The 25,004-nt window shown below is 41.8% G+C and overlaps 1 non-coding gene across 1 annotated transcript in view; it reads right to left on the bottom strand.

The window, feature by feature from the left end:
• Positions 1–25,004, bottom strand: part of LOC107533153 (uncharacterized) — a 110,874-nt gene that overhangs the window by 37,857 nt on the left and 48,013 nt on the right. The window contains exon 2 of the transcript XR_015715786.1: positions 13,119–13,205. This is a non-coding gene — a transcript (uncharacterized LOC107533153). The remainder of the gene's footprint in view (positions 1–13,118; positions 13,206–25,004) is intronic.

Raw genomic sequence — 25,004 nt, 5'->3', positions numbered from 1 at the left:
GTCGCTCTCTTTGAAGGAACCCACCCACCTTTGGAACTTACCTTATGGAAATAACTACAAGTACCCAAAATTGAATCAATGACTGACCTTTCAAAGTCTAGGAGGAAGCACCAAATTAAATTTAAGAAGTGGCATTTCAGTATTTGTAGTTTGTGAATGTGTATGTGCTGGGTCTGACACAGAACCAGGAGAACAGTTTATAACCCCTGATCTTCAAATATTTTCCTAGAATCTAAGTTACTATAGAAAAGAAAGGGACAAGGGACAGGGATTGGGGCAGGGAGAAGTTTAGCGGGACGATATTGATAGAGCACTCGGAGAAGCAGAAAGTGTGGACAGATTCACACAATGTGACTAGCACACTAGAACAGGGTCATATTTTTGAATGCTTATCGACTGGGTAGTAGGAAAAAAAGAATGAAGAGATTCACAGAAATCAATGAAAAAACTTGAAATGAAAACAAAGCACATAATCCTGGCCTGGGTGGCTCAATGGTTAGAGCGTCAGCCCACGCACCAAAGGGTCTCGGATTCGGTTCCAGGTCAAGGGACAGTACCTGGGTTGCCGTTTTGATCCCTGGACCAGGTTGGGGCACCTGTGTGGGAGGCAACCAATCAATGTGTCTCTCTCAGATCAATGTTTCTCGATGTTTCTCTCTCTCTCTCCCCCCTTCCTCCATCCCTTCCACTCTTTCTCAAAAAAAAAAAAATCAATGGGCAAAATATCATTGGGTGAAGATTAACAAAAACAAAACAAAACAAAACAAACAACAAAAAAGCACATAAAACTCACTGTCTTTGTTAGGTCTGCCTACCTGACAGAAAAGAACGGTTCCTTGCCAGAGTTTCAAAAACATTTAAATATTGAAAAATAGTTAAGTTTAATTTTTTAAACTTATTAGGCACTCATTTTAAGAACTACATTTAAATATTTCAATAGATCACAATTCCTATATAACCTCGACGACTTCCGTATACCCCTGCAGATGTTATTCCCAGTTTTAAACTAAGAAATTTGCAGGAATAGAGACTCTGCAGATGAAATCTACTGCTAAGTGAGAAAAGTGAAGTTATTTATTCTGTGCAGGGACAGCAGGCTCGGTAGGTACAGAATGTCTCCATAAGGAAGTTGAGATTTAAAGACAAAAGCAGTAGGTAAACAGCAAAATGTGCTTATAGAAAATTAAATTCTCCCAGATAAGCCTAATGCCACACCCCCAACTACCATATGGAGAAAGAAGGCCCAGTTAGTGTCAAGAGAAGGTTAGGGGTCTTAGCAGTGGATACTCTGCTTATAGGAAGTATCATTATTAATAATATCAAATGTGATGCTTTTCTGATGAGAAGAGTCTATTTGCAATTTAAATGGATGCTTTTCTTTCAATAATTTTTAACTCTTCAAAAGCCAGACATTAATCTTAGATTTATTTTTTTTAATACTAGCATAGAGTTAATGTTCCTGAAACTAGCCCGAGGGATTAGAAACTAGTGAGTGCGTTTCCATGGTAACAGACTGCTTTGCCATGAAGAGATCATTTCATACATTTCCTATAACCAGAGACCGCACGAGGCAGAAGAAAGATCTGCATTTTGGGTTTTTAGGGTCACCATCAATTATGATTTTTGGTAGGATTTTTATTTTTATGAGAATGCATATGGCATTTATGAATAGAAGTTACCTAAGCTTAAATTTTTAAAAAAATGTTACTGAACTTATTGGGGTGACACTGGTTAATAAAATTATATAGGTTTCAGTTGTACAGTTCTGTAATACATCATTTGTGTATTGTGTGTTCACCACCCCAAATCAAGTCTCCTTCCGGCACCATCTGTCACTCTTTTACTCTCTTCTACCTCCTCCACCCTCCTCTCCCTCTGGTAATCACCACACAGTCATCTGTGTATGAGTTTTCACCTTTTTCACCCAACCCCCTTAAATTTTTTCTCTTCACTTTAGTCTGTCAACAACCATCAGGCATGTGCTGTGATGGACACGTGGTAGTGAATTAAAGCTTTCACTTTAATTCATGCTGAGAGTTACAGCACACCAGATTATAAAATCGCTGGATCCTGAGAGAGGAGGGGCTGAGCCAAAAAGCTGGACATCTGCAACACCCTTCAAGTCCATGCAATTCAACACGTGGCTGTTGTCCAGCAGGGGCTTCATGAACACCAGCTGGACAACTGAGTGGTGATAAATGACCAAGCGACCACGAGAAGGACGAAGCAGAAAGTGTGGACTACAGCGGCTCACACCCCAACTAGAAACAAGTGTAGTAGATGCCCCAAACCTGAAGTTGAGAAGCTGCAAACCCCTGAATTAGGGCGCCTTTGTTGGAACTGTGTTTTTTTAAAGAAAATGTTTTCATTCTGCTTTGCCTCAAATACAATTCTGGCTGAGAGATGAGCATGTGCACTTTTTGGAGTGGCATTTACTTCTGGCCCCCTACAGAGCTGAGTGATCAACAAAAGGGCACGATTTATCAGGAGGGCGAAGGCCCAGCCACACCTGCAGTGCACGGCGCCCTCAGGCAGCGAGCAGCCCCACAGGGCCAGGACTCGGTGCTTCAGTTTTTTCATCTGTACCAAGGGCAGGTGGTGAGAATTTTTAAGTGAGAAAAGCCAGGTAAATGCTTAAAATGGGGGAAGCATTCAATGAATGTCAGCTGCTATAATTATTCCTGTTAATATTATTAGTATTGTTAATATTAAAAATTAGGCAGTGTCCTCTGCTAGGCCTTGTTAGGTAAAACGCAAGTCAATCTTTATAAAAGATGAGACAAAACTCTGAGATTCGGAAGGAACTCTCTGAAGGGTGTACGGGTACTTTAGCTTGATTTTGAATAAAACTAGTGAACTGGAGATCTGCTACTGAATTTTGCTCATGTAGGACACATGTGGGGAAGAAGGCACAAAACATACTTCAGATGTATAATGAATAAAAGTTTCTAAAACATGCCATTAATGTAAAAGATAGATTTTTAAAGTAAAAATTGGTTTCAGTGGTATTTTACTTCTATGAAGTGTTTTCTTCTAAAAGATGATCTCCTGACCTAAAAATAAACAGGGGTTGTGTGAACTTTTACAGTGAATAACTAAATTAACTTAGAAGTAAAACTTATCAATGCCTCCATATTACATCTGTCCCCCAAATTCTCTGTATCATATCTTTACAGTGTTAGGATGTTTACGCTTTTTCTCCAAGTGAATTTCTTTTCAAATTGTCTTAATTATTTTGGTTGTAATACATTTATCACACCAAGTAGAATAACCTCAAAGTAAAATCATAGGTGTCAATCAGAAAAAGTGACCAGGGAAAGACATGTACTTTGGGTAGTAGAAGGTAATGGCTTTAAGCTCAGATTCTCTGTGTGTGTGTAAAGCAAGAAGCAAACAAACAAAAAACACCAACAAGTAAATTAAACCACAAAACTAAGTTACTGTGAATCTAAAGGCACCATGTTTTAAGCACTACAACGGAGGAAAGCAACAGTCATCACAATACATCACCAATGCTCTCTAATTTTCTCAGAACTGTAGAAATTATAGCTTAGCCACCGGTGACCTTCAAGTGATGAAATACTTTATGACCCTTATACACTAAAGGTCACTGATTGACACAAATAATGCACAAAGGCAGAATCTGATGGGCAGTGTTAAAACCCCATAGTTGATATGAAATAAAACCACTCATCTGCGAAGGTTTTGATTTTAGCTTCTCCCTGCCCTTTGTTGGACGATTTGATTGTGATTCTAAACATTAAAGCTTCCCTGCAGAGTTTTCACCACTACTAAAGGAATATTCATGGCACGGGCTCTGATCCTGTCAAAGGCAGTTTTTATGTACATGAGAATATAAAACTGTTTTAACAAGGAAAAATGTTGCAGATTTACAAGAGGAGAAATTTATAAGGCAGCAAGTTGATGTGCATGGGCTTCACCTTGTGAGACCTCTGAGCAAAAAGTTAGTATAAAAAGCAGAAACATCTGTCCTTGGTGGTTTTTTCGACAAATAAGCACTTCCCCTTGGAACGTGGTCATAACTCCCACACACCCTCTTTCTCTTCCTCTAGGGATGGGCTGCACCAAGGACGAGGGCATGACTTGGCCTCGGTGTTCAGTGTTCTTGGAATTTCCACACAGATTCTAGTGCACACATTCAAGTGAGAATCATAGACCTTTCTGAAGTTTGGGAAATGAGGGTGGAGGTGGAAGAGGGCCTAGAGGGGATAAATGGTGACAGAAAAAAGAAAAAAAATTAGATTAAAAAAATAAAGTTTGGGAAATGAGAGAAATAATGTTTGGTTTATTAAAATGAGTGTTCATGTTCATAGCATCCTATAAACAGAGGCATGTATGATCCCTCTACTCAAATCTCTTCCAAGAATAAAGGTAGCACGGGCACTGTATTATGGAAAGAAATATTTCATTGAATTCAGAGTTTATGAAAGATGGGACATTCTGTCGGAAATGTCATTTTTTTGCAGGAGTTCTGAACTAGTTACATGACTTGAAAATGTTATTTGGGTCCTGATGAAACTGGGAATTCAAGTCACTAAAATAATGACATCTACGGAGTGATCAGAGAAGTCGGGAAATTCATTGTTTTATACAGACTCACTGAATATATGTATGCACAAAATAAAATGAAATTTAATGGAAAAACTAAAAGTTGTGATTACATATCTTTTAAAATTGTGAAATTATTTATAATCCCACCATACCATAATAGGTGTAAAATAAGCACATTTTTGATATTCTGTACATTGATGAAAATAAATGCCATAATAAAATGTGCTTTTTCATTTAATTTCATTTTTGCCAACATTTACTGGGCCCCTACTATGATCCCAGTGCTGTTCTAACCACGAGGTATTTAAAAATCTGTGCTCTGTTATAGAGGAAATCAGACTAGAGAGGAACAGATACTATCTGAATTGAAAGAGTCTGTTTCAGTGCAGAGATGATGGGAAATAAGGGACTGTGAAACCACTACTGAGGGGCATGTGGGGTTAAGTCACCGAGCACAAGGTAGTTATATGAAGCCATCCTGGAAAAAATGATGCCTGGGCAGACTCCAGAAGCTGAGTGTCAGGCACAGGAACAGTATAAGCCCGAGCCCAATGGCACAGAGGGCCTGGTATTCAGAGACTGTGCGTCCTTCCACCATCCTAGAGGGAAACTCTGTGAGGGAGGAAGATAGAACAGGAGAGGTAGATAGACTGTCATGGGGAATCTTTTACCCAAGGGAAGGGGCCTGAACTTGACCTCATAAATGATGGGAGCCACTAAATGGTGGTGAACAGGGGGTAACCTGATGCTTTCCAAAGCTGAGGGGCAAGGAGAGCAGCCAAACCCCAGAGAAGGTAAGGCTAGGGTTTTAACTAGGTATTTGGCATACTGAGCTAGGTAACAAGGACTTTTACTTCTGGGCAAGTCTCTTGGCCTTACCCAACAAGTATATTTCTGGAAAGCTGAAAATTAATTTTGTAACCCAAGTCATATTCTCCCATTGACAACGTACTCGTGTTTCTATTAATTTCATTGATTTTTTAAAAATTGGCACTGGCCCCTAAAGGCTAGAGCTTAGAATAGAATAAGAACCTTGACGTTCAGTAGTCTTCTAAGTATTTTTAGCTTCAGAAGCTTTCCTGAAGCGAAGTTTGTGGAATATCAGTACGTAACACAGACAGATGCAAAGTGATTTTGGCTGGAGCAGAGCCTCACATCTCGATGCTCTGTCTGTGAGCCTTGAAACCCCTAGTACTCCAGGGAACAGGGTCTGAAAACCACTGATGAAGTTCAAGTTCATGCCTTCACTTTCTTGGACCTCCTCACATTTTTTCCACTTCCAACTCTAGGACAAGTAGTTGTCACTCTTCTCAGAATGATTTTTCAAACACAAAGTTTTTAACCCCTTCCCAGGAATGACTGAGAATGTGTTTCAGGGGCAGGGAATGTTTCTTATCCTCACTGAACCCCAGGTGAAGGAGGCACCAAGTCTGTATTTGTTATGAAAATGACGAGTGGATGAAGTCCGAGGACAGGAATCCGGGAGAATGTGAACAGCAGACGGTCGCACTCGCTCCTTACTCAGCATCAGCTCTCACGTGTGGTCTACTGGGGGGCCTCCCCCAAACTGAGGCATTATGGCAATTACTGAACTTGGGCCAATCACAACTAATGGAGTTTGTGGATGGTGAACGTATGAATTTCTAGGGAACACAGTTTGAGCTTAAAAAACAGAATTGTATCTGAGCAGAATTTTGTACACAAAGCCTTATTTTAAAAGCAGTTGAGAAGTCTGGAGCCTTCTGACAAAGCTAATGATGCCTTGGTTACTCCCTACTTTGATTAGTTTAAAGTTTAGGCTCAAGTTCTTCTTTTTTTTTTTTTTTTAATATCTTTATTGATTTCAGAGAGAGGAAAGGAAGGGGAAAGAGAGAGAGAGAAACATCAGTGATGAGAGAGTCACTGATCGGATGCCTAACCCTCAACCAGGGCATATGCTCTGACCGGGAATTGAACCCCGATCTCCTGGATCCTAGGTCAATGCTCAACTGCTGAGCCATGCCTGGCTGGGCTAGGCTCAAGTTCTTACACCATAACATTCAACTTGACTCAGTTTCCCGTTTTTCTTTCTTCCTTTGTGTCTGACTTCGTTTTCTCCTTCCTTTCTCCACCAGTAGACTGTCTCTTCTGGTGAGATAATCCCACTGGCCGTTAGCCCCCATGTTGCCATGTTTGTATCTGCTCCCAGAGCTTTTCAAAAGGCAGAGGAGAAACCTACGGGGTCTCCTTTGTATGCACAATGACCTCAGTCCCACTAAAGTCCACAAACAGTTGTTAATCCTTATAGTTAGCCAGAGCCGTGCTGGACTCTAAAATTACAGAGTTAAAACATAAGTAATTCCTGAAATTGCTTATAATCTACTAGAAAGAGGCGGAAGCAACTTACTGCAACACAAATCAGGTGATAAGTGCCCTTTATGCCCTCGGGGACTGGAAAAAGACCATGACTGTGACCTCACAGCCATAGGACCATGAGCTCACAGAACATAAACTGAATAAATGGAGATTTAGGATAAGAAGCACCTTCACACAGGACAGGGAATCTGAACTGGGTCTCACACATGAGTGGGAGCTTGATCGAGTTGCTACTCCGCTTCTTGCTGTCAGTGGGTCTGTTTTTCCTTCCCAAAGAGATGCCTTTATTCTCTTGATTGTATTTTCTATATGTCAACTTGGATGTCACTCTGTTACAGACGTTTCCATTCCGGTTGGTGAGTAAAACTTCTTTTCATAAAGGGCTGCACAGCGTCAGTAAATAACTTCACTGGTCTTCAGGAAGTCAGGCAGCCCACAGAACTGTGCTAACGGTGCCAAACGATCTGAACCTCCCCTCGGGTTTCAGCGGCCCGTGTCTGCACAGTGCGCGGTGAGGTGCGGGTGGCCTGGTCCATTCCTGTTCATTCATCCCCTCGAACAACTGAGCCCGTGTATCCTTGGAATTACAGGAAAAGTCTGAAATGAATTGCTCATATAATTTGAGAATCATATAAATGTTTAAGGGAAAGAATAATTTCAAGACTAAGTACAAATGTATATGGTATATACTGAATTGTAACTAAATTTGTTGCATACATTTTTTGAATAGATGAATAGTAAAACTTTCTGGATTTTGTTCAAAAGTTTGTTTTTTAAAGGGAAAAGTAACTTTTGAAACGGGCCTCAAAGGAACTCCTGGACTTTAGGAACACGGAATTGATAAGGATTTCTGGACAAGAAACAGCACAAAAGCTCTGATGAGTCAGGTGTGTAAAATACGTAAGAAGAGTAATGGATATTGACTTTGGATAAGTATGGAGAGACCAGTTAAGAGGTAGTTTGTTTTTTTAAGTTGTTTTTAATTCTCACTGGAGAATATGTTTATTGATTATTTTAGAGACAGAAGAAGTGTGGGGGGGGGGGAGAGAGAGAGAAACATCAATGTGAGAGGAACATCGATCGGTTGCCTCCCCTACATTCCAGAACAGGGACTGAACCCTCAATTCAGGTATGTAACCTGATGGGGAACTGAACCCACAACCTTTTGGTGCAGGGATAACACTCCAACCAAATGAGCCACCCGGCCAGGGAGAGAGGTAGTTTTAACTGCCAGTCTCTGGAATTTAAATTTGACTGATAGGCAACTAGAAGAAAACAGGATTTTGGAGCAGAGAACACGATGAAAATAGCGTTTGTAAAAGAATGTTTTGCTTACTAATCTGACCGGTCTGAGAGCAGAGACTAGAGGCAGGCTGACTAGCATAAGGCTAAGTCATTAGTGGTTGATAAAGAGACAGCAATACCAATGCATGATGCATGAGGAGTCAGCAGGGCTTGATGCCTGAATGGGCATGTGTGGTAAAGCACCAGGAATTACTCACTGGGGCTTCCTTCCAGAGGAAGGGCCTTCCCATGGACTGCCGTGGTGAAAACTGTCTCTCTCCGACCAAGGATAATGTTGAGCAGCTCTTTTTTAAATGCATCCTATTGAGAATTAGATCCACGAGACTCAAGTAAAAGCAACACATAAATTTTAGCACAAGGATAGACCCAGAAAGACATGTGAAACTATGAGAGGAGGTATGTCCAAACACTACCCAAAGACACCTTTCATCCTAGGTGTCTAGCCTGTTTGGGTAGTTATAACAAAATACCAAAAACCACAGACTGGGCAGCTTATAAACATAAATATTTGTTTCTCACAGTTCTGGAGGCTGGAAGTCCAAGATCAAGGTGCCAGCATGGCTGTGTTCTGGCGGTAGCCCTCTTCTGGGTTGTTGACTTCTCTCTGTGTTCTCATATGGCAGAAAGGGCTACAGAGTCTCTTTTATAAAGGCACTAATCCCATTTATTTATGAGGGGCTCACTTTTAGGACCTAATCACCTTCCAAAGTTCCCATCTCCTAATGCCATCTCTTTGGGCATCAGGATTTCAACATATGACTTTGCAGGGGACACAAATGTTCAGAACCACAGCACTATGGAAGAGTGCTATCATCACATAGGTTATTAGAGAGGCCGGTGTGGAGAGGAGAGGATACTCCAATGCTCACTAATCACACGGTCCTGATGAACTTCACATCTCTCTGAAATTCTTTGAGTAGTCCGAACACATGAATACTTTCTCAATCCACATCCAACAATAACAGCAGACGCTTAACAGGCTGGAGAGTAAAATGTGGAAGCCTTAACAGTCTGGCTTTACTCCCGGACAGCTGCAATCACTCTGTATCTCTAGTGGGTGTGCTCTCACCGTCTCTGTCTCTCATTACTGGGCTTTTTGCTCTCTTCCCTTTTTTAACTAATTGAAGACTTTCCGTGGTTTATAGGAAGTCATTCTAATATTCCACCAGATATTCATGTTTTCTTGTCATTGTCCCATTCTACCTTCCCCACTGTCCAGTTTCCCCAACCAACATTTCCATTCCATTTGTGACCCATCATCACACAGAAGTAAACTGGTGTGAAAGGTCTGGTAAGGATTTGATAGAAGAACTTGGGTTAACTTGAGTTTTATACCCAGCAGATGTGTTATCATTGGCTCCCCTTTCATATGAGGTTTAACTCTCATTCTTGCATCATCTACACAATCTTCCTTGTCAGCTGGGCAAGTGAAGACTGCCGATGAGGCACGTGGCGCCTCCAGCACAGTTCTCTTGGAGCAAGCTTTCCCCAGATGACGGGCTTAATGTTTCTGCTGATCTTTGTAGGAAAGCAATGACGACACTGATAATGAGCTAATTTATATTGTAATAGCATTAATAATTTTTTTCAAACTACACACACACAGTAACTTGTAGAATTTGACTTTCACTTGATTAAAAAATTTAGCATTTTAAACATGCCAAATAACTTAATTGGTAATTTAACAATTTAAATTGTAATCAATAGTGGCCCTTGAACTGCCTAATAAATATGTTAAATCTTCAAAAACAGAATTATACTCTCTGTGTGAGTATAAGAGTATTTTATTTTAGAGAGGGGAGTAGCCCCGTATCTATCCGTCCAGAAGCCTATTCGATTTTTGTGCGAATTTAGTTGCAGAATAAAGCAACTAAAATCCCAGCAACTTTTTCCAGAGAAAGTCCCCTCCTCTTGCTGTTTTTAAAAAAGCAGCAAGCAAGGTCAAGAGTGTGGCTCTGTTCAACTGCATGGATGGGTCTCGTTACTGTGGCCGGCTCTCCCTGGCTCCCGAGAACACCTTGCTCAAGGTCAGCTGAGACGGCTTTGGAGGAGCCACACCTGACCGTACTGGTGGAACCTGAGCTCTGAGTCATTCCCTTGGCAAAGAGCTCATCTAGGAAAAGGCAAAAGTCAGGGACACGCTGGCGTGAAAGACAGATGAGTCATGGACAAGGGACAAGTCACTCTCGACAGCGGACCAACTTTAGGAAACACTGAAATGGAAAAAACGATGTTTGGGGAAACTAGCACTTATTTTTGGCCAGGATCATTTAACACACACACACACAAAATCTGCAAAGGTTTGTTTTTGCTCCCAGCAATTTCTCAAGTACTGACCACTCACACTATAAAAGAACAAAAATCTGTCCCAAAGAAGTTGTGAAAAAAGAAACTTTCCAAGAGAAACTACCAATTACTTAAGTTTGATTAAGATAAGAAGAAATTAAAAACAAAGGGAACACTGTAACCTATTTCCTGAAATTGCAATCATATGAACGATGCATCGAAACTGTTGTCTGTATATCCCTTTAAAGATGACTTACGTATACATTACACAGGTGGTTTTATATTATATGTTAAAAAACTCAAAACTTTGACCAAAAGAATACTACAAGGTCATTTTATACCTTCATTTTCTTTTTCAGTTTCCTTAAACATGGCACCATTTTAAAAAGGACCCACCTTGTCCTCCAAGAACAAATCTTAAGTGCATATATTGAGGAGCAGTGAAAAACTTTAATGACAATATGATACATATGTCTTCATGAGGCTACTCATCTATAATATAAGAGCTCAGAAAAGAACCAAGTTTTAATGAACTTTAAATACAAAACATTTGGAAAATAAGGAAAAATAATCTGTTCACAAAACCCTTTAAAGCACTAAGTTTCCATCTTATTTATGGGAACACTGATACAAAAACAACTTCAAGTAACTTGCACACAATGATCTATTTGAGAATTAGATTTATGAGCCAGGATTTAGCGTCTATAGCCCAGGTGACATTGTGTTAATGAATCACAAATCACATGGTTAAATACTTTCTAATCTTCCTGAAGCAGGACCTGGCTAAATAATGATATTGACAAATCTCATGATGGATATGCTTGCTAAGGTAACTAACTGTCTTCTCCAGAAAGTTCCACCAGGAGGGAGATAGGAAGGGCCTCCACTTCTCAAATGTCCCTACTGTACCAGGCACTTCCCAGAGCTACACCGTGTAACCTTCCCCAAATCCCTACTAGCTTGCTGTTATTCTTACCTGGCACATGGGAAACTGAGGCTTAGAGAAGCCCATTAGCAGTGGTGAGGTTACAGCCATGTCTACTCAACTCCACCCCCCAGTCCTTTCCTGGCCACTAGGGCTGCAAATTCACCTGCTGTCAGGAGCCAGCTCAGTGAGCATTAGTATCACCTGGCTGTGGATAAGAGAAGGGGTGCTGAGAATCATGAGCGGGACCAACAGGTCTGTTTGCTGGGGACTTTTTGTGTTTTTAGCACTTGAAAGTCCCATGTCCCAAAAAAGCCCTCACTCGTGGGCTCCTAGAATGATGCAGAGTGGAGAATACAGCCCTGTCAGAGGCAATCCCCGTTAAATCCACCTGTGCTCAGGTGCAATTCTACTGCCTGGGCTCTAAAGGCCTGGGGGTAGGAAGTACTGAGCTCTTTCCAGCCAAAAGGAGTCCAAGGCTCTCATATCAGAACTTCTTATTCTGGGATAAGAGAAGAAGATAAGGTAATATGGTGAGAAGAGTGATGGGTTTCAGGGTATATCACTGAGAGGTCTTGTTTGCTTCTCTTTGTCTATTTCCAGAGATTGTAGAATTCCACTTGGCACAGGCTGATTCTTACCTGTCAGCCTAAGATAGATTCTGAGGGTTCTGGAGAGCCTCACATCTACCTAACAATGCCGTGCACAGTGCCATAATAGCGAACTATAAAATGCAAAGCACACTATATAAGCAATAGTACATTACATATGGGGGCTGGAGAGGAGACTCCCGGAAGGCTGTCAATCAAATCAGAGCACGTGGTCACTGGGGAATGTGGCACCCAGGTTAAGACTTTGTGTTCTCAGGAGGGCTGCTCTTTGGCACTCTTCAAGTCATTGCAGACATGAGTTAGCTACAGAGCTGTCTCTCAATTTTCTAAACATCCCCAGTCTCCTCATTTGGTGACTTTGAGCTCTCAGGCCCTCTGTAAAGAGGAGGAACATTGGTACCTTGAAGTTCATCCACTCCCTCAGCTCCTGCAAGGGTCTGGTCAGAGGACACTTCTAGGCTCTCCATCAGCTTTGGAGACCAGGAAGAAAGCCTGGGAAAGGCGTGGACATGCAAAGTACCCAGCAGTGTCTTCCATGGTGCACACATACCTCCGGCACCTGCCCCACTCTCAGTGTGTCCCTCGGCTGGCACATAGGTTCCACCCTCTCCACATGGCCACCTTTGGACATCTCCCTCCCAAAACTCCCAGGGCACTTGCTGCTGGCCCCACACCACTTGGCATGTCAGAAAACACTATCTCATTCCCCAGCCACAGACAGTGTACTTCTCAGTGGAGTGTAAAGATATCTATTTTTTATATTGTCTTCAAATCCATTCACTGCCACATACCTGATTATTGGTAAATATAACCTAGCTTTAAAAAACCATAACTATTAGCAGACATGCAGAAGGCATTGTGGAAACCCTTGGGAGAGCAAATCATCGTTACTACTATTTGGTGCTGGCAGGGACCTCAATAGAGGGGACTCTTTTTTTTTTTTTCCTGCCAGACAGCAAACTATCTGAAACCTCACCTCTTTGTCTTACTGTAATAATGACACAGGTTTTCAGAGAATCAATACTCTCTGCTGGGAATGGATCAAAGCAAAGCAATATACTCACTGGAAAGGAATGAGTACTTTATGGCTGGTAGGCAGAAGTCACAGGGAGGCCTTCCTTTCTTAAAGTGCTCTCTGCAGCAGGAAGTGCCTAAAATTAGAGAAAGAAAAGACCGCCACTGCTGTTTTATTTGACAAAAATAGGCTATTAAATATATATAGCAACAGAAAACGATAATACTTTTAAAAGTTGGTCAGTAAGTTTTAAAAAACAAATAAACATGAAGGTAACCCAAAATGTGTTAGTCTTTATCAACTTGATTTAGAAGACAAGTATTTTGCTCACTTCAACTGAATTTTTTTTAAATCTTCACCTGAAGGTGTGTTTTTCATTGATTCTAGAGAGAGAGAAGGGGAGAGAGTGAGGGAGAGAGAGAGAGAAACATCAATGTGAGAGAGAAACATCAATCCATTGCCTCACGCATGTGGCGTGACCAGGGATGGGAGCCATAACCTAGGTATGTGCCAGGGCTGGGAATCGAACCGTGTACCCTTTGGTGCACAGGACGATGCTCTAACCACTAAGAACACCGGCCAGGGCTCAACTGTATTTTTTAAGGAGACATTTAACCATAGACAGCAATTATATGAAAAGGAGAATATAAACGTCCAGTTGTGAGAAGTCACATAATTAAAGGTTGCCAGGACGTCATCTCATTTCTGGAACTGAGTCTGAGCCCACGGAGGTATGATAGAGTGTTAAGAGTGTCAAAGGGCCTCAGAGCCCATCTGGTACACAATCCCTATTTCAGACCAGGAACCAGAGGCCCACTTGGGAACCCAGATCTGTTCTATGCTCTTGGGATTAAGACCAAAATCTCTGACCTCTGAGAGGTCCAGAAAGAGGAGACTAAATACAATAGATACTATATTTCAGAATGTCCCACTGGGGTGGCAGGTGGAGACATCTAAGCAAAATCTGAAGGCAGTGAGGACGTGAGCCATGGGCCTATTGAGGGAAGCAATTTCCAGGTAGAGGGGGGCAGCCAGGGCCCACGGGAGGGGGAGGGAAGTGGCAGCTACGTCTGTGGTAATGGATGAACCAATCGATGGAAATCAGGTAACAGGGAAGCTGATGAAGACAGAACCTTGGGGAATATCTACTTAAAAGGTAGGTGGAAAAGGAGACTGGGAAGGAGCAGCCAGAGACAGGGGGAACAGAGAAGGGAGGCCATCAGGGCTGGAGAGCTGCCAGTTTTGACAATCAGCTCTGAGGTGAACACTTCCCACTCAGAGAGTAAGGGCTGGGGAAGGATGGCTTGTGGAAAAGGAAGTGTGGAAGCCTGACCAGGGCAAAACATTCTAGAATTAGGAGGCATCCCTGACCCCACGTCCTGCAGCATCGGAAATGCAGTATCTGTTTTCATGTAAACACTTAACTGGTAAATATGTGACCCTGATAGTGGGCTTGCCCTCCAAATTTGGAAATATTTAAAATGTCTAAATTCAATTAAATGTAGAAGAAAAGCAAAAGGCCTTAATCATAGTAAGATTAAATGCAAGTGTTATAACCAAAGCCCACATTTTACAAGCTTGTCTTTAATAAGCACATACAAAACAAATGATTTTAATAAATAAAAGAGTCAGTTAAATAAATAAAAGAGTCAACAGGCATCCAACAGCAAATGATAATTCCCAGCAATGCCAACAGTTCCAAAAGTAATCACTAAGTTACTTGAGGACAACAGTGATGAAAGTATTTTCTAATTTCTTCAAGATGCATTTTGAAACTTCTACATGCATTTAAAATTTTTTTCAAATTCCAGGTGATGTAAATCTATTAAAATAAATAAAAATACTTCCATGCAACAATCTAAAAAGAGATAGTAGAAGTAAGGAAAAAAATGATAGTTTATACCGTTGACCACTGATCACGGTTTCGAACTGTGCAGGTCCACTTATACTTGGATTTTTTTCAGTAAAATACCTGTACTGTTTTCTATCCTTAGTTTGGGAGTCTGTAGATGCAAAGGACTCACTGTATGCATTGATCTAGGCCATTTTATATCAGGGACTTGAGCATCCCTGGATATTGGTATCTGCGGGGGAGTCATGGAGCCATGACTGGGGGATACTGAGAGTAGTTAAGTTATGGGGGAGTCAAAAATTACATGTGGATTTTGGACTGTGTGGGGTTCAGCGCTCCTAACCCCCACATTATTCAAGGGTAAATTTATTACATTGAATACAGATCACAAATAAGATGACACGTGAAACTGAAACATAAAATATGAACAGATCTGTGGCCCATACCAACTCCCACTTAACATTAACAGTGGTGGGAGTGGTTCAGGATGGGTGGGAAACAGTTCATTCTGGATCAAGCACTTCTATCTTTCTTCTCCTGAAGCCTTCTTGCTTCCCTCACCTTTCTAGAGAACTGGTCACCCTGCTTGGACTCACCAAGCTAAGTTCTGCTCCTTACACTCCTTGTTATTTTTTGCTGCCTCCCCTAAGTAGGCTGCTTCTTGCAGAGTGGGTTGTGTCTTCCATCTTTCTCTCCCTAGGGGTTAGCACAGAACCTAGCACATGGCAGGTGCCCTAATTATTGAATAAAATAATGAAAGAAAGAAAAATACACTTAGATGATAGGCCTGATGTCTCTTCAAATATTTTTTGAATCCAGGAAACTTTAGGAGGGTCAATGCTAAAATATTTATTGATTGCTAATGACAGATCTCCCTCAGTTCTTCTCATATCACAGATGCCCAAGGGACCAGCCACACAGCCACCTATACTCACATCCAATAGCAGGTATTGCCCATTGCGCCTTCCTTTTTACAATTATTTCAGGCCTTGCTCAGCCCAGCTGCTTTGTGGCACATCATATTCTACAGGAAGTGACTTTTTGTTTTTAAAATGATGACCATTTTTCCTGCTAAATCATAAACCCCTAGGAGAAAAAGTTCAAAAATATCATGTACAACAGAGACTGTTGCAATTTAAAAATATTATGTTTTGCACTCTGGGTCAAGCTAATAGACCTATTTGATGGGTCAGAAATGTCATTCTCTCATCATGAAAGAGTATGAGATTACAAGGAGGGGAGAGAACAAAATTTTTAAATGCCCAAGAAATTTATTTTTACTTTCTTATCCCAGAAATATATAAAAAGATTCTTTTTAATGTAGTTAAATAAAGGTAAGATGTGACTCAGCTGAAGTTAAAAGTGCAGATTTTTGCTACTTTGTAAAAATATAAATAACATTTTATTCAGTGCTACTGGAAAAATGCCCCTTTAGTATATGGTGGAAGGTCCTTTAGGCTATCACAGTGCATTACACAATGTACATCTACCATTTATGTTACATTCTGAAGTTCCTTCCAGACACCAGGAGTCTTTTAAGACCCAACCCTTGAGAGTCAACAACACTTAGAACACTCCCCACAGCTTCTAGTGGCACTCAGCTTAACGGTGCTATGCTCACAAAAGGTGGTTTGCAATGTTTACCTTGGGCAATAATTTATTTTTAAAGATTTTTTAAAAATTTATTTTTAGAGAGAGAGAAAGATCGATGTGAAAGCGAAACATTGATCAGCTGCCTCCTGCACACCCCTTACTGGGGGTCGAGCCCACAACCCAGGCCTGTGCCCTGACCTGGAATAGAGCCAACAACCTTTCCGTGCACAGGAAGACACCCAGCCAAGTGAGCCACACCGGCCAGGGTGACAATAACTTATTTTTAAGGCAACCTACTTCTTAGAAATTCTTGAAGACCAAGGTAATTTAGGAAGTATTTCAGGAGAGGAAGAGGGAGAGACAATTATGGAATGGCATCAATTTTTTCTTCCCCAAACAAGTGTCCAAGCCTAACTGTGGCTTCAGAGAAAGGTTATCTTCCTGTCCACAGCAAGAAGCACAGAGTGAGGGGGTGAACCCCGAGAGCGGGGTCTGGACAGGTAAAGAAGAGCAACATCACTGTAGTCAAAACTGTGCTTTCCACCACTGCTCTGCGACCTTCTGAAATCGGAACGAGGTGGGGTTTGTTACGAAGAGTCCAAAGAAGAAGTAGGTGCTCAGTAGAGCGCCCCTTCTCATGTTCACTTCAGCACACATGGTGTCTCAAAACTGAACACTGCAGATTGCTTGAAGTCACAGAGATCCTGTATCACAATGCATGACTACCAAACTTTCTTATTATAGATGATACTGTATTACAGTAAATGGCAAACTTTCATAATATTCCTTATTTTTTCCTTAAAACTGATTTTGAGTGAAATATTACAGTGGATGATTTATTACCCTTCAGGAGGGAATAAGGAGGGGGCTTGGGAGGGGCAGTGAAGCAGAGTTAGTGATCTGAAGTTTTCCTCTACCAAAGACTATACCGACCCCCTGTAACCAACCAGTACACAGCTCTAAGTCAAAGCAGTTATTTTAACAAAGTACTTAAATGGCAACGTTTGGCTTTTCAGGAGCAGGGAAATAATTCCTGGCGGCTTTCAGGTATCAGCAGGGCTCTCCACTGATACCAGACGCATGGTGGCAGCCAGCCAGCCGTGTGACTGGTGACTCAATACACAAGTTTCTGTGGTCTCCACAATCTGATACGGTAAGAACATCAATTTTTAAGTTTGAGGACTAAATGGTAGCAGGGGGATCTTCTGAAAGAATGAAACTCCATGGAGAAGGCACACGGAGAAGCAAAATCATTGCACTTGTTTGGGTTTCTTTAAGCTCAGCCTTGGCCATTTAAATATTTTCCTTCAGAAGGTACCATCTTTATTACAGAATTTTAAGATTACTTATTGTTTGATTTGGAAAATAATCCAGACAGCCATGAACAGAAATTTTAAAATGTTGTCAAACATTAGTCCAAGTGGCAAGAACCCCACCTTCCTGTGATTAATCTCAACTCCAAAAGCAACATCCCCGTTAAACAAAGCCCGGAGTCAAAAATTATCTCTTAGGCACAGCTGCATACACACCTAAACATATTTTTGGCAGAACGGAACATGCTGTCATTCTCTATGTTAAATAGGTTTAAAGAAAACTACAAAAGGTGAAACAAAGAAAACCATCCAAAATGAAGGCTGCACTCATCTTTGAAGAAACAATAGCACATTACTTCCCCCAGGACCCTGCACTGACACCAGGAGAATTGCTGCCCTGTCCTAATTAAAGTGTGTTTCCCTGAACTCTGCTAGATTGCTATTATTCAGGAGAGCCTGGACTCAATGCATACAAAGTCAACCGGATACTGAAACGCACCTCCAAAGACACCTAAAACCGATGCAACACAGGGCTCTCCAAAACAGAAGAGAACCAATAAGAATCACTCCCCAGCACATGCACTCTTGAATCCAGGTAAAAACAATAATCTTTTATGAACGGAGTAGCTGTTTACCAGCCAAGCCTTCTCCGGAGGGGGGGCATCTTTTGGTACGGGATGCCGGACTATGCATGCTATTAACAAAAAAGCACAATCCGATTAAACAGATGACATGAACTCGCTTCATCGCATGCATGGCTGTGCTTTTCCTGCGAGATAAAGGCTCAGAGTAATTACCATGAACTGAAACTTCCTCCCTGATCTCCTTGGCAGCTGGCAGTGGGTGACTGCCGATGCTCTACAACAAAGAAGAACGCCTTCTCCTCCGTGCCTCCTCCTTCCTTTAACCTCCCCAGCTAGGCACCTCCACGGCGGCCAGAGCGCAGCGGAGTGTCTCTGTTTCCATGTCCCCACCGCATAAAGAGTGCGGGGCAAACCTATCCAAGTGGCGAGCAGCGAGCTCGCAGCCAATGAGGGCGGCGCAGGCGGAATCCAGCACATGCTCGCTGAGGCGCAGGCTGTCACCAGCCCTTAGCAGGCTGCTAATCTAATTATAGCCGGTCTGCCAGCACACAGCTATTGGAGCAAAGCAACGAGCAAAGGACATTTTAATAAATTAAAGCCCGCGGACAAAAGCGTCTTGATTTCTTATCATTTTGAGGCTTAATGTGTCATCTTAGAAACTGTAAGTGATTTTTAAAGTGCATTCTTGTTTTGCAAGAATCCAGAGAAACAAAGAGTGGTTAAGCCTAACGGAGAGTCCTGCCGGCTGACTTACACTACAGATTCCAGCGCTGAGGAATAAATGATAAAATCAATACGACAATATTAGGGCTAGTGCTATAAAATCTGAGTCTTATTTTATTTGTCCTGATGTGCAATCTGCCACTTAGTTGTCCTAAAGTGCTAATTAGTCTCCAATATACTTTGAAATACCATGCAAATTTCCATGCACAGTGGAAAAGTGCTAACCAAGGTGTCAAAAATCCTAATCTTGATGACAGTGATGAATAATAATTCAGATGAATATAAAAGATGGAAAGGGATATCAGATATCAGTGTAAAAGCAAAAATTAAAGAAATCTGCCTGCTCTTGAATCCAGGTAAAATTATTATGGAGTTAAAATTACTGTGGAGTTTTTGTATGATGTTCAATAAAGTATTAAATAATTTGCCTAGATTAAGCCTAAAATGATGACCAGCTATCAAATAGGATATCTTGTTTTGAATCTGTTCTGAGACTAAAGTTGAGTAAAACTCATACTAAGAAAAAAATTGGAAATCCAATTTGCAAAGTAAATTCTGTTGACTTCTATGATTTATGATAATCAAACCAAACTTGATGATATAGTTTAATAATATATTGGACCAAAATAGAATTTTTCCTGGTCATATTGAGAAGCTTACAAGACTGCATTGTGTACATGAAAATTTATCTCTTAAGGAAATGATCTGTGTACTTCTTGCTCGTATGCCCCTAGACCTCCTTGAGTTTTCATAAGCCTTTAACTTTTATACTCTAAATACCATCATCTATTTTCAATAATAAAAAAGTTTGCCCATTGTGCAGTTTAGTGGTAAAATTAGTTCTAGAAGCTAAATCCTATGAGTGGCAGTTTGACACACAGGTGAAAAGCATACATTCTAATAGCTACACTACCTGGGTTTAAATTCTGGGTCAGCGGCTTCCTACCGGTGTGACCTGGGACAAGTGACTGGATTTCTCTGTGTCTCAGAGGCAGCAATGGGAGACATCTTGCAGGACTGACAATGAGCTATAGGCACTTAGGACAGGGCCTGGCACAGGCTGAGTTCTAAAGTAAGCTATTATTAATAGCAGCAATCTTTTCACCACACCATATTGTCTACCTTCTTTTCCAGTAACACACTACTCAAAAAAGAAGTGTCTAAGCACTTCTCTGTTGTACAGTTTTGTCAGAAACACCATTTAGAAGTAATTGATAGTGACAAGCTGGTGGCAGACTTGATTAATCATACAGAGCTGTTATAAGTATTCACTGCGGTAACAAAAATTACTTCCCCAACTTCTTTTTGGTTATATCATAGTCACTAACTTCACTTAATTCTATATGAACCAATCTTAAAAGGGATTTTCAGGAAATTAAGGGCTTATAATTATGTTTCACCAATGACTTGCAATACAGATTAAATGATGTTATACATTTGAAAAGTTTTCTATGGAATAGAAGTTGAGTTAAGTTTATAATGAGGCGTTTGGTTAAATTTAAAATACTCCCTTTCTTCTAACTATGTTCTACGAATTTAACAGTCCTGGGGTGATATTAATCAAATCTATTAATATGTTAAATTTATTTTCAGGCCCTGGACGGGTGGCTCAGTCGGGTGGAGCAGCATCCTGTCACCAAAAGGTTGCAGGTTCGATTGGCAGTCAGGGCACAGGCCTAGGCTGAGGGCTCCATCCCCAGTAGGTGGGCATACCCGAGGCAGCTGACTGATGTTTCTCTCTCACATCAATGTTTCTCTCTCTCTCTTTCTCCCCCCACTTCCCGCTTCCTTCCACTTGCTCTAAAAATCAATAAAAATATGTTCTTGGGTGAGGGTTAAAAACATTTTTTAAAATTTATTTTCCATAATTCCCAGGAATTGGTGTGCTCTACCAGTCAAGCTCCAATCCAGTGATACTATGCAAACGTCTCATTTTTGTAGTCTTATTTTGCTTTGATTTTTACTTGAAAACCTTTACAAAACGCTATCATCCTCAACAACGGTTATGATCTGCTCTAAGAAACCAAATATTCCCCGGGATTAATTAGTAGCCATGGAAAAGGAATACTGACTCAGAGGCATTTTTCATTCTTCAACCTTTGTATACCATAGACTGTTAGCGAAATAAACCAGGGAAAGGAACGGTATGGCTCATAAACTTCAAGGGAAAGAAAGCAAAGAAACTCATGGTCCATTAGTTCAAGAGTGAAAAATTGTGTACAAATGTAGACACGAACACAAACTTGCAAAACAAGATGGAGACACGCCTGCTAAAGGAAAAAACGCTGTGTGTGCGACTTCGTCCAGGTGAACTATCAAAGCACGATCACCATTATCAGGAGCTAAAACTCCAAGAGGAATTGGCTTCTGTGATTTGGCCTAAGGCACAGCTCCCTGGAGGCTGCCAGGATACAGACTAGTAACACTTCCAGGCATTTATTTAGGAAACAGCCAACAGCTCTGCCTTCCTCTTCATTTAACAGACTGCAAGCTCAAAAATAAGGGCACTTTTAAGAAGCTGTTTGCTTAATTTGTCTCATGCCTGTTCTGTATAAGACATTAAGCAGACGCGCGTTCTAAGAAACGGAGGCCACTGCCCTTCCTTAAGTCTTATCTTTCCACACACTTAGAAACAATATTTGTCTGGAACTGAGTAACAGTTAATTGGTAATCTTTTATATTCTAACCTCTGCAATAGCACTGTTGTCTTTGAACTTCAATCAACTCTTCCTGAAGAAGCATTCATTTACTCAATAGTTTTAGACACCTACTATGTGCCAGGACTGTGCTGGATGCTGGGAATACAGAATGCAGTGGTCTGATTCCCAAGGGAGCGTCCAATCTAATTAGGGAGATAAACATTAAGTGACTCATTAACTGAGTGGGTATGGTGGGGAGACTGCTGGGAAGTGCGGGCTGCTGTGAAAACATGTAAGTGGGCGTGGAGAGCCTGGAGAGTTGGGTCTGAGGCTGAAGGAGGCTTCTGGCTGGAGTGTGGGTGAAAGCCAAGGGTGCTGCGAAGGTCCTGGAGAGCCCAGGACCAGGGGACACAGGATGGAGTGTGGACAGCTACAAACAGCTCTCACGAGAGGAGGAAAGGGGTAGGTCAAAGCCCTGCGGAAATCTGATTGCTGATTCATTCCTCCCAGTTCTTTCTAGTGACAGGTTCCCATTACGTTCCAAGTCAAAACCCTCGATTACCCGTCATTGCACAAAGAATAAAAACCTGTATATTTTACATTTGGGGCACTGGGCAAGTAGAAACAGGCAGTCACCACAGATCTAACCTTGGAGGATGAAGAGAGGAAAGCCTGTATATTGAGAACTTCCATACAGAACTGTTACAGCTTTCTCCCCTTGGGAAAGAAAACGGGCTCACGCACTAAAAACAAATCATGGCTCCCACATAACTTCAGGCTGGTCAGAATGCTCTGACCAGAAGTGTCTCAGTTTCAGGTGTCTGGGAAGCTCCATCTTGCTGGAAGGGACCCAGGGCAGTGGTTTCTGCTCTGAGGAACAGCGACCTGGGTGTGGGGAGGCCCGATCACAACCTGGGCCACCAAGAATGACATTTCTCCCATTTTCTGGGGATCCCCCAAACCACTTCTACACCCCAGCTCTGCCAAGAGAGGGAGAAGGTGCCAGCAGTCCTGGATGGTCCCTGTAAAGAGTGGTGGGCCAGTGAGTGATGGAATAGACAGTTTGTAGCATTTCCACTGTGGTGTTTCTGGCCACCAACACAAACTCACCGCATGTGGAAATGGGCAGACATGCTAACAAGTGGCTCCCTAGGCCCACATGAGGGGCTCTAGCACCGCCCCCCCACCCCCCAAGAAAAGGAATGGATGCCCAGGCTATCGAAGTCTCTCTGGTTACCAGGAGTAGGACAACTGCTGGGCAAGCGTATCGGTAATTGGTGCCCCTTCTTTCTGTGCTCAGAACACCCACCCATTGGCTTTTTTTTATATATATAAAGAATGTGGCATATGGGGTGCTCAATGCAATTGTAACGTGGATGGTCTGGGCAAAGCTGAATCAGGCTGCTGGAAATTACTCCAGCTGCTCCAACGGCTATGCGCAGCTCTCGGCTCCCTCTTTTCAGATTCTCAGCATCCTGCCCTGTTTACCACAAAGTGACCCCCCTGCCTGAACGGGGCCTCAGAGGATCCTTTGTATGTCAGTGCGGGACACATTGTGGAGTTAGCTCTGAGGCCTCCTGGGAAGCCTCCCGCTGAGAAAGATGATTATGTTTGGACAAGTGTCTTACCAGGCTACGTAAACAGCCCGTGTGAGTTCTCTGTGGGGCGCGGCTTATAATCCAGTTGGGCATCTTGTAGTGTCTCCTCAAAGCCTTGCCTACGCCATCGCCTTTTCCCCCTTCTAGTGATTCACGGTTTACAGCACTGGCGAAGAGAGACGGAAGGCTAGGCAACAAGACACCAAGGAGTGCTGAATTTGAGGGGCGGCTAGCTTGGGAGGCCCTTGGTCATGGAGGCTTGCTTCGAATGGCTAGCTGCTGCTACCCAATTAAGAACAGAAGTCCTGGCCACCTTGGCTATCTGACCGCCTCCCACACTGCATCCATCCGCAAGCCCCCACCTTCCTTTCATTCACATTCATGCAGATCTCCAAGTCAAACATGGGTTCGTTCGTGAGCTGATGAGGTAGGACGCACATGGACATTTCATACAGGTGTAAGTACCTGTGGGTATTAGAACACGCGTGTCCAAATGGCAGGTGGACAGCAGAGTGTCCTGCACGAATGGGCATTCTGACAATTAAAAATTAATGTTGCTGCCCTGGCTGGTGTGGCTCAGTTGGTTGGAGCACCATCCCATAGACCGGAAGGTCACAGTACTCTCTGTACTATGGAAAGGACCCAGGATTGGACCCTCTCTCTATTGACCATAAATTACAATAAATGGATTAATGCCTTACATTTCAGCTTTGTCTCCCAAAGTGGAACGCCTACAAATTTCAGTTAAATAACGTTTCCTAGAATTTTAATAGTTCTGTATAGCATCAATACCAGTTCTTGAGTGCACCTCTATACCACTGTCCAAGATCAAGGCATATAATCTCCCATGAGTAACACAGGCTGCTATTTTAAGCAAAAACTTCACGGAAGAACTGCAAGTATGCATGGCATGAATGTTCATCATTGTGTTTTAACGTTACAAACTTTGAAAGATTAGACTTTTATCTAAACAAATATGTAACTACAAGAACATGATTTGTTACGAAATTCATCTTGTGCCTTTCTGACCCTCTTGAAGTCAGCAGAGGTGGAGGGATAGCTGTCTTGAAAATAGGTCATATCAAAACTTCCAAGGTTATATCCTGAATGATACTTCTTGGGAGAAATTTTCTTGCTAGAACAATATACTTCTCATCTTCTACAGAATTATATCTTATCCTGATGTAGCTACTTTCCAGCTGGTAACTTTGGGTACATTACTTAACTTTTCTTTGCTTGAATTCTCTCATCTGTAACATGAGGATGAAGAAATGAGTTACTCTACAAAGAAAGCATTTAGGGAGTGCCCAACATTTTGCAGACTATTATCTAAGTTCTTCCTGCTTGGCTGATGACAAAATTAAAACATCCAGGCCAAATGATATTAATGTTATTAGAAAAGCTGTCCCCTTCTCTGACCTTTTCCTGACCCAGAAAAAGAAATATATAGTATAAACACAGAACCATCATGCCTGAGCACAACCCAGATGGAGCGTGTTATACTGTTAAGAGTTTGTTAATAACATCTAGAAATTCTGGAACTTAAATATGTACAACTTTTTCCTGGGGCAATTTGGAAAAAGTTCTTGAAAATTTTACAAATTTTACCCCTGGCCATTCACTTTGGGAAAAC

The sequence above is a fragment of the Miniopterus natalensis genome, chromosome 16 (assembly GCF_054644295.1).
Source record: "Miniopterus natalensis isolate mMinNat1 chromosome 16, mMinNat1.hap1, whole genome shotgun sequence".
NCBI lineage: Eukaryota > Metazoa > Chordata > Mammalia > Chiroptera > Miniopteridae > Miniopterus > Miniopterus natalensis.
Note: the sequence above shows the minus strand (reverse complement) of the source record. Positions and strands in the feature narration are given on the sequence as shown.